This window comes from Lagopus muta, chromosome 9 (assembly GCF_023343835.1).
Source record: "Lagopus muta isolate bLagMut1 chromosome 9, bLagMut1 primary, whole genome shotgun sequence".
Lineage (NCBI taxonomy): Eukaryota > Metazoa > Chordata > Aves > Galliformes > Phasianidae > Lagopus > Lagopus muta.
The window spans coordinates 19,964,864-19,985,922 of record NC_064441.1 but is presented as its reverse complement, the minus strand read 5'-3'; the positions used below and the strand labels follow the sequence as shown (position 1 = coordinate 19,985,922).

Sequence of the window (21,059 nt, the reverse complement as noted above, 5' to 3'; positions counted from 1 at the left end):
TGGTCCCAAGGGCAGGTAAGCAGCAGAAGGCACTGCTCTCGACCACGAGCATCCCACCAGTGCTCCAGCTGCTCCTGCCCTGAGGCTGGGCTATTTACCAGGTACCAATGGGGCTGCCCTTGCCCTGCAGAGTGTGGGGATGGAGAGCGGGGAGGAAGACGGATGGATCCTGAATTGAGGTGAATTTATGGGGCTCCGTGATTCCTGCTGCCGTACGTCTCCAAGAAATGACACCGCCACTTCAGCAGCAGAGATTAATCTGAGTCGGCAGGAGAAGGACAAAACAAATAATCTACTGCAGGAATCTCATTTGATGCCTGTTAGTAAAAGCAGCGGGATGAATGGCTTTTGTAAAGACCGCGCCGAAACGGGCTTTTTTTTTCCCCCCCTCCCTTCTCTCCATTCGTCTGCAAATTGAGGTCTGTGAGGTGTGCGGTGGAGGCAGTCCCAGGGTCACTCACGGCCCAGGCACAGCACAAGGACCCCCAGCTTTGTGCACTGTGAGACAGGACAGCAAAAAAGGGAAGGCAGAGCTCCTAGCGCATCGTATCAAAGGGAAGAATCCTTCACTTTTTTTTTTTTTTAAAAAGGGCATTAATTCTCACATCCTGCAGAACACGGGGTGAGGGCAGCCTGCAGCCATAGACAGAACATCCCAGCGATGCTCTGTATCCCAGCCAGCAGCAGCTGGATGCGGCCCAATGGCAGCAGTACCAGCACCAAGCACTCCTGCACGCCGCTGTGCATCCCAGCTCAATACAGAATCAATCCGATTGATCTTTTTTTTAAGGTGCAGCCTCCGAATGGCTGAGACTGTGAGAGACACAGCTAAGCATGCACTTCCACAAAATAATTTGTCAGGCCCCGCTGTAGAAACCTAATGATGGCTGTAATTTATTGCTGACAGACGATATTTATCACCGCAGCATCCCCTCTTTCTCTTTCTCTGTCTCGTTAGGAATGGCATCAATAATGTTTATTGTAGCTTTTAATTTTTTATCGCTGATATTCTTACCTGCGCTGCTGATGGCTGCAGGAGATGGGAAAGGCTTCAGAGCAGATGGAGGCTCAGCTCTGTGCTGAAGGGTGAACAGTGAAGGCTGGAAGTTCCTCCTGCATGCCCATGCAGGGAGAATGCAGTGCCAGAGAGCACCCCGATAACAGGGAAAAGCAAGCTGTTCCCATAAAGCTTATCCCCTCCCTACTGAGCCTCTGGACTTGTGCAAGGGATGCTCAGACCCAGCAAGGCAGTGGCATTGCTTTGGTTTTCCCCAGACTCTGCTCCCACGTGGGGCTGGAGAAGGAACATCATCCCTCCTCTGCTGCACCTGCATTGCTGTGATCATCACACCTGATGATGCCCACAAGCCCTGGGGTCACAAAGCTTGTCCATGAAAACAGCCGAAACCCCAACTCCGATCTTGAAATCTCCTTTTTTTTCCCCTCGTTTTCCTACAGTTTTTCCTACCCTTGAGGAAATGTGCAGCACCAGGTTTTGATGCCCTATAAAACAGCACTTCCCAGAGGGGATTTTTTCCCCCTTTCCAGACGTGAATAATTACCCAGGCAGCGGCTGTTCCAGCGTCGTTACAGGAGCCTCTCAGACTAGCTGGTCATTTACAGATTAGATAGATGTTGCCCACGTTGTTCATAACTGATTATGGGATTGGCAGTTTGGCTCTCACCCAAAATTCAGAGTCCTGATTTAGCATAATTGGAAGTGAATGGCAGAGCAGGCTGGGGGATGGGGATGGTGCCTGCTGCTGATTTTCTAATGCCGGCTTTGGGGATCCCTGACAAGCTGCAGTGTGCTCTTTATAGGGCAATAACATTTATGGTGTGGGTTGTCCTGGGGAGGAACTCCTGTGATGGCAGCAGCCACCTCCTGCATGTCCCAGATCGAAGCTGGAGAAATCAAGAATTCCAGAAGAGCAATGAGGATGATATTAAGAAGTAATCCCTTCTGTCTCAAGGTGTGGGCTTTTTTGCTTAAAGAAATTGTTCTTCTGCGTTAATCTATTCTACTTTGTGTTATCCTGTCCTTTTACTGACTTCTATTTCTTTCTTAGTTTATCCCACTAAATGTTGGGTTTCCCAGTGTTGACCCTTCATACACCCATAGCCTTCCTTGCACTTATTCTCACAACCCCTCTCTGCTGGAAGCTCCAAGAGCACAATGCAATCCAGCCATTTGCCCAAAGCAGTAACAAATACCCACGGCAGGAACGACACCGAGATCCTGCATCCTCCCCTGCCAACACTAGCCATGGAACACCAACAATGCTGCTGGATCTGCTTGTCCTGCTTTTAGCCACCCATTAGCAAGTCCTGGGCAGGTGGCAGGTTTCTCTCTGCAGAATGCAAGCAGTGGGGCTGGAGAATTTCTGAGGGCATTTTGGGAGGGGGTGAGGGCTCTTCTTGCACCCAGTCCCCCCCCCCCACTTTCTCCTGACCGCCATGCTTGCTCTAATGCTCTGGCAGAGCTCTGCTTCCTGGTCCTATGGCTTTGAGCTCATTTGTCAAACACAGTGATCTTCATGAAGGGTTATTATTAGAGCATTTACTTCCCATTTCTCATCCTATGTTGTCATCGCCTTCCAAGATTAATTAAGGGAAGAAGACAGGACATCTTGCCTTCCATTGGTTTCCCCCTTCCCTACCTTTTGTACAGCCCCTTCATCTCCATTCCTGACCTGAGCACCGCTGGGGAGCAGATATGCAACACTCAATAGTTCCCTCTTCCCTCTTGTGGGTGATATATCAAGGTTTTGGTTTTTTTCTTACCTCTTTGTAAGTAGAAGTGCTTTGGTGAGCCTCATCCTGAACATCAATCCTCCCCAATGGCCTCAGCTGCCAACACTAAGCCAGGAAACATCCCAAATCCATTGACTTATGGCTGCTGTAAGTGTTTGTTTCAGGCTTACCACCCCAGTCCCTGGGGCCAATATTCTGGCCCTGCTGCCAGGCTCTCATGATGCTCTGCATTTGGGTCACCCTGTGGCAATTGGGTGCTTTCGTTCACTATTTGTGTTGATCAGAAACCATGACCCAAGGTTCTGATAGAGAAGTGATGATGCTGGCATGCTTCTCACTCTTGCTGGCAGCACGGAGCCTTCAGCAAGCAGCCAGGATGCTCCCCCTGGGCATTGCTTTGGTCCCGCCTTTACTGACGGATGGAGGAGATGTGATGTGCATGTGTTATCAGTGATCCAGAAAAGATTTGAGGAAATGCGGGATGAGCATCTGTCAGCTGCTGTTTGCATCCCCCAGGTACCCCACAGCCTGCCGTGCTGTGCGTTCGCAAGCCGCATCCCTGACATTTTGCCTCTCACATGTGAGTCAGCCAAAAAGAGGGAGAAAACTCACCCAGATCAGATGGTGGCTCCCTAATGAGATTCCCAAGCATGGCTGATGGGTTCAATGAACACCTTCATGGAAGCTTCCCCGTGGCACCTTCCTTCCATGCCATGGCATGAGAGCAACAAGAGTTGTTTCAGCTCCCTGATATGAAGCAGGCAATAGGATGGGATGAAAGCATCCCATTCTGTTTACCTGGCTCTCCCAGTGACTCATCCCAATGAACATCTCTCCCTGACTTTGCTGGGCTCCAGATGCTGCCTCAGTGCAAGCCTGATCCCGTGTCTTTGTGAACCATCACACCCTCAGCTCATCAACCCCAAGCCACACACGGAATAAAGACACGAAGCAGCAGGTCCTCAGCTGATGTGCATCAATATGGATCTCCTGCAGCCAGCAAAGCTGACTTACAACCAGCCGGGGAGGTAACCCAAAATGCTGCTCGTTGGAGCAAAAGAAATTTCTGCAGTAATTAGATCTGGAGCATGATTACCCAAAGGGAAACAAAAAACAAATGTGGGTGACAGATATTTCCAGGATAACTGCAGTTATTAATGCTTTTCTCTACCAGTGACAGGCACTAGGGATTAGTATTGCCTGAAAAAGGCTGGTTTACTGTGGGAAAAAATGAGGGCTGGAAATGAAGCAAGTAGAAGGCCATATGCTGCTCGGTGTGCTCGGGGGGTCCTGAGAGGATAGCTTTAGCCAAAACAACAAAGGCAAATATGTGAGGCATATGTGAGGAGAAACATGAACCTGTTGCTTGTAAGTTACCAGTTTGAAAGAAAGGGAGAAAAAAAGGAAAAGAGGGAACCTGTCATTCTCGATTTCTCAAGCTCACCCTGAATTAGCAACCCTGTTTGTGAGTGCTGAGGCTATAGGGCTGAGTCTTGGGCTGCAAATCTTCAGGTTGGTGTGAGCATGAAGCCTTGCCTGCCCTGTGGCCTTGTGCTGAGTGATGTGCATGGTAGCACAAAGCAACAGCCCTGCATCACACACCACAGGGCCTTTCCCTCTGTTTGTTGCATGAGCTATTGTCCTTCTCAGTATGGGAACGGTGGAAAGGCACCTTCCCCGGGGAAAGGCTCGCATCGTGGCCTTGCTGCACAGCTTGGACAAGCAACTGAGAGCTCAAATATGACCAAGAGGATGGCTGAAAGCTTGAGAGCTGTGTGTGGGCTGCTCTAGGGTGTGGGAACGGCACGGGCTCAGCCACCCCAGGGTTTGCTTTGGGCGTGCGCCTGTGAGCATCTCCCTCTGCTCCACGCATCAGTCAGCACGGCTGGCTGCCGAGAACCACATGGGCTCCCTGAAAACCATCAGATCCTGCCTCGCTAAGAGGTTTGGAAGCAAGCAGGGCTAAAACAACAACATGGGCTAGGCATTAAAATCAGGGTGAGGAGGGTTTTTTTTCCTTTTGAATGGAAGGAGCGTTGACATCTGGGGAGTAACAAGATTAATTTCTAACGTGGTGGTTTGCCAATAAGCATAATTTGAAGCAAATTGTTTGTGTTCTGGTGTTTGCCCTGGCTCACAATCCCCACAGGTGATGCAAAGGGCCAGACCAGGCAGGAGGTCCACCCAGCTCACAGCCCCATCCCCTCCTGCAGGTCCTGAGAGAGCACAGGATCTTTACAACAGGCAGCTGAGAGAGTCTGCCCACAGTGAAGCTGGAAATCAGATATCAGAGACTATACAAATTATATTGGTAGGGCAAGGGGAGATGGTTTCAGACTACAACAGGGAAGATTTAGATTGGATACAAGGAAAAAAGCCTTGTACAATAAGAAGACTGGTGAGGCTCTGGCTCAGGTCATACAGGGAGGTGGTGGATGCTCCTTCTGTGGAGACATTCAAGGTCAGGCTAGGGGGCTCTGAGCACCTGATGGAGCTGTAGGTGTCCCTGTGCATTGCAAGGCAGTTGGACTAAATGACACTTCAGGTCCCCTTCCAATTTGAATGACTCCGGGATTCTATGACACATGGCACCATCAGTCTTGATGGCTGGTGAAAAGCCACCTGCATCCTCATTTCTCTTATGGACTGGGTAGTATTAGCAGCTCCTCAGTGGGGTGCCTGCATGGTTAAAGCAGAGTGAAAGCCCCTAAATATCTCACCAAATAACATCCCACTACCGCTGCTGGGGATCCATGCCTGGATGATAAGGTGACAAGGAGGTGTGAGGTGCCACCAGGAGGTGGGAATGGCCGTGTGTTAGGGCAGGATAAGCACTGAGGGTGCAGACAAAGGAAAACAAAGTTAAAACGGGAGACAGGAAACAACCCAGTGTGCTGAGCAGGCAACAGCTGCTGCCAAACACACCTGAGCTGGGCAATCCTTGATATCTGTCTTTTGGGGCATTGCTTAACAGTATAATTGAACTGTATACTTTGACTCTGCCCATGGGCTTTCCCCCATCACCCATAGTGGACAGCCCCACCTGCTACCACGTCTTACTTCTTCAGGTTGATTGGTTTATTCCATCTTCTGAGATGCGTTATGGTGATTTGGTTTTTAGTTTCCAAATTATATCGTTGTTTAGAAATTGTTTTGACACCAATTGATTTTTGCTGTTGATGTTCTGCTTCTCCACAGTCCTGGAAATATGACAAGACAGGATCTCTACAATCCCTCTCTCATTTAGAAAACTGATTTCCTATTTGACCTGAAAACTGAATATCTTTGGCTAAAAGATAACATACCATAGAAAATGGTGGATGCATGCTGCTGGAACTTGATGATCTGGAATTGCTCCTTTTAAACTCCAAAAACTCCCAACCCCAAATAAAATACCCTACCTCCTCCACATTTCCATCGCCCAAAACGCTGATGAGGAAAACTCAGACAGCTGGGAAGCAGTGCTGAGATAGGAGCTCCTGGAGCTCTTCCCATGGGAAAGCAAGATATTTATTTAAAGACAAGACTGAATTCCAATAGACACAAGGAAATGTCAAAATATTGCACAAGCAGGAAGAGGAATGCATACAATTGTCTCTGCAGCCTGCGCATAATGAATAACTTAGCACCTGGGCAATGCAGAAGTTATAACAAAGCAAGTCAAAGGAAGGCAATGCTGTTGGAAGGGGGGAATGGCACTTTGATCCTTGGCCCAAGATAGTGTAAACAGAGTGTTGTTTAGGCAGGTAGAGAAGAAAAACGTAACAGGAGGAGGAATAGGAAGCACTGGGCAGCCCAGTGCATCTTCCTGAGCGTGGTCAGCTGGAAGCAAACACCCTGCCTGCAGAGCTGTAAGAGGCTGCTGCATTACCAATCTCCCTCAGAAGAGCAAGGGAACCATGGCAGTGGGTTTAGGCATGATGCCTCTGGTCTGAAAGACTGAAGTGAGGTGGATTCCCACCTCATGAGCACGGCATGAATGACTTGCAGCTGAGTGCAGGCACATGGGAAGGAAAGCCTTTGAGAATACAGGTTGGACACAGCTGAGAACTGCTTCCCAATAGAGATGCATTTGCAGGACAGCAGTATTCATGGTTTGTTTTGGAGATTGCAACTGAAACCACCTAGAATTAAATTTTACTGCAGCACAGAATGGTTTACTCCTGCCAATTCCCATTATAATCCCTTTATTTACTCTCTTATAGGTTTATTCTCTAAGCAGGAAATGTCAATGGGCAAAGTTCTGTTCAGCTGCCTTTCAATTTTCAAATTATTAAATGGAATATTGAGCTCGGCTAAAATCACAACATTCTTTCCAAATTCTCAGTTTTTTCAGTTGCTTCAGAACTGTCTGAAAGCATAAAACTAGGAATAGAGGGAACATGATGTTTTTTTTTCCCTCCGTTAACACATTGCTCTTTTTTTGCTGTTTTTTTCTGTTCCCCACACTGCATTTACCCCTAAGGTTGCATCCTTCCCAGACACTGTGCACTGCACACTTTGCCTCCGAGGGTTCCTTGTACAGAACCCTACAGTGTGAAGCATGCTTGGAATCTTGAAACTCATTTTGGGATGTACAAATGGGAGAACAACTGGCTCACCACAAACAGCATCTGCTTTTCCTCATCACCTGCGAGCTGATGGCATGCCATGGATGTAACAAAGATGAATGCTGCTGCAGCACTGGAACCCAAAATAGAGACCACAAGGAGGGGGGGGGGAGGGGTGGAAGTTTTCTGACCCTTTGGCTCCATTGATGGGGATGACAGTGATGAAGGCAGTGTGGGTCTCGCCGCTTCCCATCAGCTTATGGAGAGGTTTCAGCTGGAGACTTCCCGGCTGCCTGGCGTTGGAGAGCGCTGCCACGTAAATCTAGAAAGGATGAATTAAAAAGAAGGGAAAAAAAAAAAAAAATAGAAATGGTGATGAATTAATCCTTCCCCGTGGCATTAGCACAACCCCGCACCTCTCCTCCTCGTCAGCGGTGAAAAATGCCTCCTCTCAGGCAGCAATTACCCTGCCTTGCCTCGGCCCTACAGCCCGGCCCGTGGTGATGGATGAGCCCCGGCCCCGCGGCCATCTGCCACCCCCATCCTGCTACTGCACCGTGGATCAAGGGCGAGCAGGGAGGACGTGGCAGTGATGAAAGGTGTCTGGAAAAGCGTGAATTAGAGTGGGAGGAGAGGAGATGAGTGAAACAGAGCAGGGAGAGGGGAACAGGAGGTGGAAAGGTGGCAGGGGAAAAAACTGGGGGCAAGCTGGGTGCTTGGCCAGAGCACTCACTGTGCAAGCTGCAGTAAGGTGGAAGAGGGGTGATGCTCATGGGGGTTGCAGGGCTTTTGAGATCAAAGAAGAGACGAGCAGGATATGTGCGGGATGGGGCTGTTTGCGGCTGCTGACACAATCTTCCCAAAGGCAGCAACCCACCTCTTCCTAGGAAAAAGAAAAAAAATGGTGCTTAAAGTATATATTACCTTAGAGCAAGGAGTACAAAATCTTTCTACTCTAAAGGGCATGGGACAGCGGTAGAGATTAACAGCCTTACTATTTATCTCAGCAGCAGGAAGCCAAACATCATCTCTGGATTTCCCCTTGCGTTTTCTTCTCCAAAGGGATGCACTGGGTTGTCTGTGGGTGGGAAGTTTTTAACTGGAGGAATTTGGGAATATACTGGGAACCTCCCTCCATCGTTAGGGAGAGAAGTCATGGTGTTGCTGAGGGAGCTCTTCTAGGCTGGGCAGAAGCACACTGAAACCAGGCTGTCCACCTCTGGTATGTCCAGGTTTTATCACATCTGTGAGACCTGCAGCTTTGACGACACTCATTAAAGCAGAATCACTTGGGAGGATACTAGTTTACTTGCACCAAGAACTCCAGATTCAATTTATAAGGCTAATAAACCTATTTTCTTCACAAGCTTGATCCCAGATTTGCCCCGTACTGCTCGGGTCAGATGGAGCTTTATGTTGGAGCTGAGATCCTTCTTCAGCCAGGATTTACAAACAAAAATAATACGACAGAGGAGAGATGGTGCTTCTGAAGATGCTCCGAAAACGCTCACACAAGCAGAAAGGGGCCCACAAGAATTATTCCCCATCCAGCAGCCAAGCCAAAGCTCAGGACACCGTCCTTGCTCTGTCTGTCAGCCCAGCTCCTGAAAAAGAACAAATCTCATTAATGGTTGCCATAGATTTCGGTGATGCCGCACAAGGGCCATAACGCGGCGAGGCTCTTTAAAATGGGAGATAAACCATTCTCAGCTTCACGACACGCTGGGTGCAGGAAGATAAACAGCATCTCCAGGGATGCTGGAGGAAGAGCACGCCAGCAGCACGCCCACATCTTGCTTGCACTGAGCTGCTGGGATGAGACCATGAGTGAGCATCCAGCGGCAATAAATGATAATTTCCTTAGGATGAGAAGAAGGAAAAAAAGACCCAACTTTCCCCAACTTAATGTAATTATTAGCATTAATAATTATAGAAGAGAAGATGGCAATTAGCAGAGCTAGCCCTGTTTGCAGGTGGGAATAGCTGAGTTTACTCTTTTCCCCTATCATTTAAAAGCAGATTTAGCAATAAGACCATGGAGGAGGCATCCAAAGGCACATGTGGTGGCTCCTGCAAGGCCAGGATTGGGGATGGATTGGTGTCATCTGGGGAAAACTACCGCTGGGAGAGAAACAGGGATTAGTGATAGCTGAATAAGCGGAGTCATGGAGTCACAGAATGGGAAAGGTCCTCTGGGTCCATCTGGTCCAACCCCTACTCTAACAGGGACACCCAGAGCTGCTTGCCTAGGGAACGTTCTATTAGGAAGCACTAACTGGGGAGTAATGCATTAAGGGCCAGGAGTTCTTTGTTTTCAAAGCACATTTTGGAAAAAAAAACTTCCTCCACGGTCTCTGAGTATTTTTGTTCAGATAGGATGTGTGCCCTGAAGGACCAAAGTTGGGAATTTACAAGATGAAAACAGTGGGAACAAGGAGGTAACATTTGCCCATTGCTGTTTCTTTTTTTTTTTTTTCCAATGCCTCCTAATTTTGGCAAGCCACCTGTAAGCTAAAATATCAGTTCTTAACATTCTCCCCCTCCTTCTTCCTCTTCCCCCAGTCCTTTTTTTCACGTATTTTTTGGCTGATAGAAAGAGCAGAATAATCTCATCTGACGTTTTGGGATATATTCCCTGCGGGAGCTGTAGAAATGCCACCTGCTACCTGCATGCTGGGTTTGATCACAAATCAATAGCACCCAGTGTTCTGCACAGGATCTCATATTTTAATGGCCAGCAAGTGCTTGGCTGCTAATGAAATTACATCCTGAACTGTGTAGACTTACTCTGTTAATGCCATTGTGCACGATGCTCCTTAAAACACCAGCTTACGGGGGAAATTAAAGAGTGAATTGGGAAATACTGGTTTCAACCCCTGCCTCAAACCTGAGAAGCACCTCTCCACCCTCTGCGAGCAGCAATGGGCAGCAAAGACCTGTTGAAAAGCAAAGATGCTAAGTGCTCCCTGTCTGGGGAGGCCGTTAGCATCCAATCCATCCCAAGACAGAATTGACTGATGGTTGGATTGGACGATCTTAGTGGTCACCTTAATGATTCCATGATCTGAAGGATGCTCCCTGACAGCACACCCCCACCCTCACCACATCTTAGGCTCAACTGACTTCCAACACCCCACTTCTCTGGGAACCTGGGAGCAGTGAGAAGCCCTGAGTACAGCTCTCAGTGCCCTGAGCTCTTCTGACATTGGGAGAGGAGCATCCTGGCTGTCTTTGGACCCAGCTGGATGGTAAACAGCACCAGAGCCATTTGCAAGCCTTCAAAGTTCCCACATGATTATGTGAGCAAATATTTGGACTGGAAGTGCTGTTAGTCATTATTTGCAGTTCATTTTCTCGTATTTGTTCTCTGTCTTCTAAATAAAGAGAAAAAAGAAAAAAAAAGAAGAAAGCCAAGACGACAGCTCACAGCATTCACATCCAGCAGCACAAATGACACCTGTTTTTGTCAGCTTTGCAGTGATGCTGCAGCACAGCAGCCTGTGCCAGGCAGTGGTTCACCCCTTGTTTGGAGCAGGGTCCTGAACACCCACCCAGACACCCCCGATATCAACCCAGCTTGGCTGGTGCACAGAGGTTTTCTAGATTTACACCCCATGCCACAGAAACAAGAGTAATTTTCCCTGCTTTTTGGCCTCCCTGGATTTGAGGGCTTTCCTGCTTCGCTGCTATTTGGCACCTCATTTGGAGGTCTGATCGTGGCAGCAGCTGTTACCCAAGCTTGGGGCTTAGCACTATTAATCATGTCAGGAGGCAGCAGCCTCACCTCCAGTGGGACACAATGCAGCTGGTGGCATGTTTGCTGAGGGAGGGTTTCCACCTGCCCGTGTAAGTGCAAGGCTCCCTGGGCACCGGAGGCATGAGAGTAGTGATTTTTACTTTTACACTGCAGGAGCTCCAAGGCAGTGCTGGCATCCGAGCTAAAAAGAAAGGCATGGTGTTGCTTGTTCTGGCATAGCTGGTGACTGAGGAGAATGGTGGAGCCAGGACCCAGCCCCTGCTTGTGCCATCTTCTGCACAATAGGGTCATCCCAACACTCTATTTCCATGGCATGAAGGGAAATGATGGAGCCACTGTCCCTGGAGGTGTTAAAAAGCTGTGGAGATGTGGCACTGAGGGATGAGGCACAGTGGACATGGTGGGAGTGGGTTGGGGCTGGACGATCTTAGAGGTCTTTTCCCATCAGAATGATTCTCTCACAGTTTCTGGCTTGCAGTGACTTGTTTCTCCCAGGAAAATGTAGACAGAAAACACGTCCAGCTTTTTCAGCATTTCAGTCCTTACAAAAATCCCCCAGGCAGAAGCTCCTGAGGGTGAAGGCTTCTTCTCTGGCACCTACACAGAAGATCTGAGACCACCGGGGTCACCAGCAGCAACAGGGAACTACAGCAAAAACCTCCTAAATGCTCCCAACCCCTCCATCTCCTAGCAGACATTCAGGGCTTTCTGTGGTCTCTTGTAGAGATGGAGAAAAGATCTTGTTTCTGCAGAAAGCACAGCTTTCTTGCAAGCACTTGTGCTGAGAACAAATGGGGCTTTCTGCAGAAATGACTTCAAACGTCCTCGTCGACAAGAAGAGAAAAAGACTGAACTGGTGGAAATAGGTGGCCCAGCGGAAATAAAGTTAATGTAACATGGCAATATCCCAACCAGCTTCTGTTTACCAGATAATCTCTCCTCTGAGTCACGCATTGATGTGACTATTAATAATGCACTGTTATAAAAATCCATCCTTGTAGGAGGAAGGATGCTGTCAAGACTCGGGTAATTTCTTATTTTCAGTGAAATATGGATAACATTTGTGTTGTTTCCAATCCCTCTTTTCAGGTTATTTTCCGTTTCCACTTTAATAATAATCTTTAGGACTAAAATAGCACCTTGCTTTTACAACTGGAGTGACCTTTAGTATTATACACTGATTAGCTGGAAACAAGCAGCTTGTTCAGTTTCTGGTCAGCAATAAATACTGCGACCTTCACCTCAGTGGATTTCAGCAGGTTGAGTTGATTTCCACTATTTCCAGCCTGCTGATGGGGAAACTGAGGCAGAGGGCAAGAGAAAACACTTACTTGGCAATGCTGGGATGGGGTCTGGGAGAAGCACTGGTGTGGAAGGATGATTTTCCCAACCAGAAGTAACAAAAGTCCAAATGGCACCCTCCAAAAAAACCAGTGTGGTGCCACTTGAAATGCCTAAAGCTTTTGAAGAAATGCCTTGTTTACCAACACACACACTGGGGTTGACAGATACAGGGGGAAAAGCAAGACTGCCAACACGTCTACAACCTATAACCTTACTCGGCCTATAGCTCCTTAGATACCAACCCCTATCTATGCAGGGAGCTCAGTTTTTTTGACAAAGGTTTAAGGGCTACCCTTGGAATACAGAAGACTCTCACCTCCTCCAAGAAGCAGTCAAATGCTGGAGAGCAACCTGGTAATGAAACTGCTGTACTGGAGCAAAGACAAGAGCAGACATCTTAGTGTGATGAACTGTGGCTCCCAAGAGTTCAGAAACTTTCAGTCACATCAAGGGAACTGACAGACAGGGTAACTTAAAATGAAACATTATTAGGATAACAATGGAATGCTGCATCCTCTGAAGGGTAAGGGGCCAAAGGACAAGAGAAAAGGTAGCACTTGCAGATGGGAACATGATGGTCATGTTCATCAGGTCTTTATCTACTCCTGGGATTGCTCAGGTTGAGTTTCCTGCTGGTAAGTCTGCTCAGCAAAGTTTGGGTGGGCAACTCCAGCTCCTTGCCCATGGGGCTCAGCTTTTGAAATGGTTTTCCAGGCACCCAGAAGGGTAAATCAAGGACTGTCTGCTGACCTGGAGTACATCCTATGGGTATGGCCACCTGAGAACTGTCCTGGGCTGCCTCTGCTCCTCCCTGCTTTACTTTGCCTCCAGCATGAATTAGCTAAGTAGGGATATTTTTTAAATATTATTTTTAAAATTATCTGCAGTGATTAAATGAGAGAGAACATCGTGCCAAGTGACCCTGGCGTGCAATTGAACTCCAGGAGCACATCAGGAGCGAGTTACAGAGCAGCCAGGACAAAAGTTACGTCAGCAGAACGAAATCAGCAGTAACTTCTGATGAAAAGAAGGAGGCTGAGGACAGTGAGGAGCCAGCATCAGGGCAGAAATTGCTCAAACCAGAAGAGCCAGCAGCGGGAAGGATTGCCTGGCTGCACACCCACCTCCAAGCAGCAGCCTAATGTTGCAGATGAGCATGTGCAGATCAGCACTCGTCTATCCTGGTGTGCACCTCTGACAAACCCCAAGCAGCATCCAGGTGCATAGCATTTGAGGGGCTGCCAGAAAGTCCTGGGAGCTTCTGCACCCCACAGCCACAGTTGGCTATGATGATGTGTTGGAAAGCAATCACTTTCAGTGACAAGATGCAAGACAGCACCTGTATCCTGCCAGGCTGCATCTTCTCAGCCTCATCCAGGCTTCCATGCAGCAGGATCTAGTTTCTCACCTGCCCTTTCTTTCATAAACAGACTCATTCCCTTTTTGAGCAGGAGCAAGAGCCATCAGAGCTGGAAGATGTCTATTTTCTTCCATGATCAGAGGGTTTTTCTCCAGGATTAGTTCTTATACTGTCTCAACGTGAAGAGAGTGACTGCCTCTCCTACCTGTCTGCCTCCCTTGCACAGCTCCATCCAGGCACATCCCAGCTTCCTGCCATCCTCAGGACACCCCCTGCAATCCCTGCACCTCAAGGGAGGAACCTGGAGGACCACAAATTGCTTCCAGTGAAATGGATTCATCCCACCCTGGATTGAGGTCTTCAGGATGCTCCCAGTCCCACTCTGAGCTGGAACAGTGCTGAACCCAGCCAGGAACTGGCAGCCTGCACTGATGTAAGAGTTAATTTTCACCTATGTTAAATGCTTCTTTGAATAATTTATTGGTTATTTATTCTGCCTGAGAGGAAGGTCGGGCCGTGCATTTCAATGGAAATGCTCCTTGCAAAAGCTACAGAAAAGACCAATAACGATTGCTAGCTCTCAGCTGGACCAAGTTTTAAAGACAGACTGATCAAGAACTGACAGATGGTGTTTATCTTGGGCCACACCAAGCTTCACCCCTGCTGCTTCGCACAGGGTTTTCCAAAACATGCCTGAAGTGCATCCCATGTCCCCAAATAACCTGCAGCCAGCAGTGACCCCTGCTCACCACCCTTCCCACAGAGGTGGGAGGGCTTCTCCTCCCTTCAGCAAACAGCAGGCTTGCAGAGCACTGAGGTTAAGCCTTGCCAATCCCTCCCTTTTCCCTCTGCCACAGAATCTCATGTGTCCCCATTCTGAGCCAGGGCTGGTGCTCTTTGACTTTCATCATTTACACAGGAGGGAAAGAAGGAGCAGGAGGCTGAAAAATGACACTATCTGGTCAGCTGGATCTCAGATATACAGTGCCAGAGGTTCCTGCAGTGAAGAGCACAGGCCTGCCCTGAGATGCTGTCACTGGAGAAGGTCTCCAAAGGTGCCCAGCTTTGTGATAGGGTGAAAACCACATGAATAAGCAGCTCTTTGATTTTCCATCTGTGTCTCTCCAGAAGAATTACTTTGTGCAATGTCAAAAATGAAAGGCCTCTCCAAACTTTGGTTTACTAAAGAAGAAAATGAAGTAAACCAACAGTGTTTTCCTCTCTCTTGAATGACTGTATTTTAAAAGCATTTTCCTGTGAAACTCGTGGCAATTATGAATTAGCTGGCAGGACAGCAGGGAAGACTGAGGTCCCTAAAACAACCCACCAACTGATGATACTCATCTTTTTTACCCTGAAAGCAAGCTTTCTTTAATCAAAAAATAAGTTTTCTCCTTCTTCAGAGGAATCCTGCCAGCTCCACTCATGCTGACAATGCCAGCATGTACATCTGCAGCACAGATTTCTCCTGGGACTTGTGCAGAAAGCCAGACTTGGGTGGGTTTGATCACGTTAAAAAATTGTTTGTTAAAGTTAATAGCATCTGCTTTCCTCCCAGAATAATGTCTGCAGCAAAACGATCCTACTGGGGTCCATCTGAAACAGCAGCACCATATAATTAACTGGGATACGGTGGAGGTATTGAGAACTTAGGGTGATGATATTGCAGTACTGTTCTCTCATACCGACAAACAGATCACTACATTATAACAGGGAAAACACAAAGGATATTTATTATTATTGTTTCCAACCGAAGCTTGGTTTAATACACAGTAGTGGATGGAAAGCCACAAGTGAAATAAAAATCCTCTAATTCACATCCTCACTGCTAAAATTGCAGATAAAACAGTGATCCTGCATGTGCAGAAGCCCAGCAAAATAGCAGGGTAGATAAAAATAATATATATGTGCCTGAAATCCAGAGTGCCTCAGACAAACCCTACTGGAAGAAACAGTTTACCATGAAGGAGAAGGGGAGGCAGCACAAAGAGGCCACAGCAGAAGAGGATGAATGATTTTATGGGCTTTGATACTTAATGGTCCCAACTGGAAATGACACAGAAGTCCCTGACATGCAAGGTGACCGGGCTGAGCTGCCTCCAGCCCTGAGCTGGAGCTGCTGAGCAGGAAGTCACACAGCCTCCACGCCTGGCCTCAGCCCAAAATCTTTGGGCAGAAAGGTGGATTTTGGCTAAATTTCTGCTCTATAGACTGAAGTCAAAGAGCTCCTTCATGCTTTCTGAACTGGGATTAGAAACGTTTTCATTCAAGAACTTAAAATTCGTTGTGTTTCAGTCTCGGCTCTGGTGTATTATTTTCTAATTTGTTCCTTTTTCCCCTATTAGCCCGAGATAAATCCTATTTTCCTGGGCCTCTCAAAGCCATGGGTATGAGCAAACCCGTTTCTATGTGCCAGGAGGGTGCTGTTCTCTCACTGCAACTGCTGCAGTGGTGTCCACAGGTTGACATCATTGGCTTGGACCTAGAAGAGTGACTGCTGTCATTCTGACCCCCAGCAGCTTGCCCCAACTGTGGGGCAGGGGTGGTCCAGCCACTTCCCACCTGCAGTCCCCAGTTCTTCTCTGACACCTCCTGCAAACTAGCAGAGGGATCCTGCTTGGTCACCTCACTACTAGCCATCCCCTTCTCCTTTGGTGGGAAACTGAGGCCCCACAGAGCCACCAGGACCCCTCTACAGCCTGCTTTGGCCCATTGCAAGCTGGTGTCTCCCAAAGATGGGCGGACAGCTTGCAGGGCTGAGCAGGATTTAGCCTGGCCTCCCTGCTCTGCGTGGAAGCCCAGCATGGCAAGGGTGGCTCAGAGCTTCTCCTTGCCCAGCAGCCTTCACTTACACAGGCTGCAGGATCCTTGGATTCTCCACCACCTTTCAGAAGAAGGCTCTTGGGCTGGAACAGCGCAGCCAGAAGACAAATAAAACTCATGTTGGTGCACTGGTAGAGCCCTCCAGACTGCTCCAGGGCCTGCGAGCACTAATTGCCAGCAGTCCGATTACATTCATGTCTGCAATGGATTTAATTGCTGAGCTGCTGAAGAGAGAAGTGACCTATTATGGATCATTGTTTACGGCAAATTAGTTCAGAAATCTCCATCTCTCAGCCTGTCATGCTCAGAGGGCAAACTCCCTCAGCTGTGCCCTGGAGGACTTGGCTGGCTCATTCACGAGAATGCACCGAGCAAAGGCACAGCCAGGGCAGGAACACTGCTGGCTGCTTGCAGAAGAAAGGGCTGACATGAAAGGGGTCAGGCAGAGAAACCAGCAGTTCGGCTGAAAAATCTCAAAGGAAAGAAGCTACAGAGGCTCTGCAGCAGTCAGGGGATGGCACAGACACACCTACAGCACAGTTCAGGTCAGGGCTGAGGGCTCAGAGCTGAGTTAAGTGGAGCTGACGGGGCTGAAGATGGGCGGTGGGGGTCTCAGGTGAGGTCATTCTGAGTAATTAGGGCCTACAGCTTCAGAGAGACCATGCATGCTTCTCGAGGAGCTTCTAAAGGAGGAGAGAGTCACAGAATCTCCAGGCAGCTTGAAACCTATAAGTGAATAAAAAGACCGGGGGAGGGCAACTTGTGCCTTTGCAGGATGTGTGTAGGGCTGAGCTGAAAAGATACTGAGCAGAATGTTATTACGGTCTTGCAGAGCCAGCACTGGGTAGTCACCCAGCCCCTCAGGGTGCACAGGGTTTTGTGTGCTGCTCCGTGGGCTTTGCTGCTGCTGTGCGTGGATAAATACAGTGCCAGAACTGCATTATCTGGACTGTTACCTAGAGATAAAAAGAATTAAAGCAGGGGAACGCAAGCAGCTTAAAAACAGGCCTGCCCTTGACTTGGACAATATATTTCAGCAGACCCATAAAAAGATCAGGGAATTCACTCAAGCATGAATAGTTACAAGCATAAAAGAATGGTGGTATTATATTTATTATTAAAGCCCTTTTAAAGCCCCCTTATTGCAGATGGATTCTGAGCCTCTGGGGAAAGTCAGGGACAGGATATTTAGCAAAAATGTTATTAAAAATAGAAATTGTTTCCCATGACTTAACCTTATTGCCTGGGGGGAAATCACTTAGGTGATGTTATTGGAGATCATGCAGTCAGGAGACTGTGATTGTTATGGAAGACTATGCAGAAAGCTTCTGGAATGGCTGCAGCATTTCTGCTTCAAGGGAAACAAATTTACCTGTGACTCCTCCAAAACAGAGGAAGTCTTCTTCCTCAAGCCCACATGCCTTTATTTAAGCTATAGCTGCTAATGCAGCTCTGAGTGGCCAGGGGGTGCCTCTGAAGATGGGAGCACCCCACACCTCGTGGCGTGATGAGTAAAGGTCCCTCAGGGCAGTTGGCAGCTCCAGGATGAACACAAAGCATCTCTTTGTCACCTGGTGATTTGTCACAAGGATACAATCCCTGTGTGTCATGTCTGAAGCTACAGGATGCTCCCACTTCATCCTCCCCGGCCCAGAGGTACCTTGGACTGGTGGTGAAAGAGGAGCATGCAAGACGGTGCCTTGGTTTGCTTGCGGCTCTAATTCTTGCCCAAGTTTATTAATAGAAAGCTTATTTCCTACCTGAGTTTTCTTTAGCACTGAAGCTTATTTCCTACCTGAGTTTTCTTTAGCACTGTGAAAAGGTCCGATTATGACAAATTGGTGTTTTCTGACAGAAAACCTCCTCTGTCCCACAGCCGTGGCCAAAGGCTCCTTGTCAAAGCAGCATCGAGTGCGAGCCAGGCTTACATTCTTTGAGAAATACGGCTCCAGAGGCCACGGAAATGCCAGCAGACTGCTGAGCTGATCAGATTGTCCCCTGCCTTTCTCCTGGGATGCATATCAAGCAAGATGGGCAGATATCAAACATTCATCACAAGCGCTTGTCCCTTCAACGGCTGACACTGGTGCAGCAAAACAGTTTTTGATCACTTGAGCTTAATGTCACTGCAATCATTGCCTGGAATGTAATTTTGTCTTAAAAAAAAAAAAAGAACGAGGGGAAGGAGGATAACAAATGAGACTCAAAGGTCTCCTTGCTGTAGAGAAGCTGGCTTTGAAGTTTTGCTGCAAGCACCAAATCTCGGCAAATTCTGTAAACTCCCCCCCTGTCTCCATACTTGGACACTTTCCTCTTACTTAACGATATTCCATCCATTACATAACTTCACAGATACTGAAGATCAGTATTAGGGAGTTCAGCTTCATTATTAGTACAGTTATGGTCCTTTGGAGACTGAGCTAATGGCCATTTGTCTTCTTCAATCCAATTAACAACAACCCTCTCTGGACACCATGTAGGCTTACACTCGGCGACACGCTACTATATCCCCTCCTCCACCAGGACATGACCCTGTCTTTGCAGACAGGAGCTGACTCTCCTCTTGCCAGCTGCATGCTATACATCTGAGCAGCACATCAGGAAATGGCATGCTAATTTATTGAAGAACTCAACTGGGCAGAGCTTCAGCCGAGAAAATCCATTTATCGATGGCCATTCCCCCTCTGAAGTGCTTGAGTAGGTTGACAAAGACAGAAATGTGTCTTTCTGACAAGTCATTACAGCTCTTCCCAAGGAGGACATGATCACATCCTACAGCAAAAGGTGAAGGGTAGAAGCTGAAGGTTAGGGCTAGACACAGGAAGAGTCTCAGAACTTTTTAATAAGTGCTTATAGCTGTGCACAGCTCCACTGCCCCCTTATGTCGGTGTGACTCTTCTGTATGGCTGCAGACCATGGAACATTTATTTCCCTTTTATCCTTGGCCTCCACCCCATGAACACTTGTGTCACCAAGCTCCAGAAGCCTCAGGAAAGAGCTGCTCAATGCAAGCATGTTCCTCTGTCACGTTCCTGCCTTTCAGCATCCCAATAACCCCCCCTGTTCTACAGAGCTATGGCTTGCCTTTGCATCCTCATTCTCTTCCCTTTCCACTTTCAGTTCCATAAGGAGCTGTACTACTACCAGGCCTCTGCAAGAGCAGTGCTGCATCAGCTTTAGAGTGCTTTGGGTTCCCTTGGAGACAAGTCATGGGGATGTGGCTACTGACCACTGACCTCAGGGCTGGTGACCAAAGCCATGCACGCATAGGGAGGCACACAATACACCATGCGTAGCTGCCAGCAATACTCAGCAGAGTTCTGCAGCAGCGTGCAGAGGTCAGAGCCAGTCTGCTCCCATAAATAATCACGCCCTGCTCCTGGCACATGACAGTTCCAATGGAAAGCATTAATTGCTGCTGAATCGCTCTAGAAGCAATTCAACTTGACAAATCCTTTATCAGATCAAAGTTTATGTTGAAAAGGTGTGGGATTGTCTTGTTATTTATGGGCGCAGGGTGTTGGACTCACTGGGAGCTGTCAGGAAGGACACAGAGTCTCTTTACTTCTCCACAACAGCTGTTCCCTCCACTTTCACCAACAGCCAGCAAACTTCTCATGAGAAGAGCAAGCAGTACATGCAAGGGGACACCTCAGCCTAAACACTGGGGTTTATTTGAGGTCCAGACCCCCCTTTTATCCCTTTGCTTAGCCCTTTGGTAGTGTGGCTCCCTGCCAGCCTAAGCCTTCCAGGGGATGGAGCAGGCAGAGCCCTGATCTGCTGCTGCTGTAAGCAGCAGTGATGGGATCACTGAGACGTAGCAAGATTTATCACTTGCTGCTGAAGAACGATTGCCTGCTTGGTGTCTTCAGTAAATAATGCTCTGCCTGCATCATCTGGGGACATCATTAACCCGGGAGACTGTGACACCACTTAACCCTTCACTGCTCTGCGTGGCTGCCTGAGATGTATGGGTGCTTTTTTCGTGGACATGGGGAGGTGCACTGCCAAAATCTCTGGCAAGAAGGAATGCAATGCAGATGTTTGTTGCCTTGTAGAAGGCAATGAGGAGCTCCTCCATGGGTTTTAGCAGGCATTTTCAGGGCCACTTTGGCTTTCCTTGCCTACTGGTGCCTCCTCACTGCTCACAGCTCCTGACTGCCTCTTGACTATGGCTGTCGCTGAAGCACTGGATTTATTAATGCATTTCTAATTAGCCAACTCAAGCTTAAAGGGAAGCTGTCTGGTATCTCAATGACCCTTGCTCTGAACCTCTGCCAGTGAATGCATACTGCCAACATCCATTGCAGCCCAGCCTTCTGCTGACCCCAGACAGGGCAGGGGAGGAATCCACTGCATGGACACAGCCCCAAGTGCAGAATGAGCTGGTGCTGAGTTATGAGACACATTTGGAAGTGAAAAAGTTGTAAAAAGCTTACAAAGCTTCTTGTTGGAGAAGTGCTGCATGAAA

General features: G+C 48.1%; 1 long non-coding RNA gene across 2 annotated transcripts in view; it reads right to left on the bottom strand.

Annotated features, from left to right (window-relative positions):
* Positions 1–3,225: 3,225 nt before the first annotated feature.
* Positions 3,226–21,059, bottom strand: part of LOC125697505 (uncharacterized) — a 102,592-nt gene continuing 84,758 nt past the window's right edge. For both annotated transcript variants that reach the window (XR_007378814.1, XR_007378813.1), the window contains 3 exons: positions 8,300–8,908; positions 8,038–8,187; positions 3,226–7,626 (listed from right to left, as the gene is read on the bottom strand). This is a non-coding gene — a long non-coding RNA (uncharacterized LOC125697505). The remainder of the gene's footprint in view (positions 7,627–8,037; positions 8,188–8,299; positions 8,909–21,059) is intronic.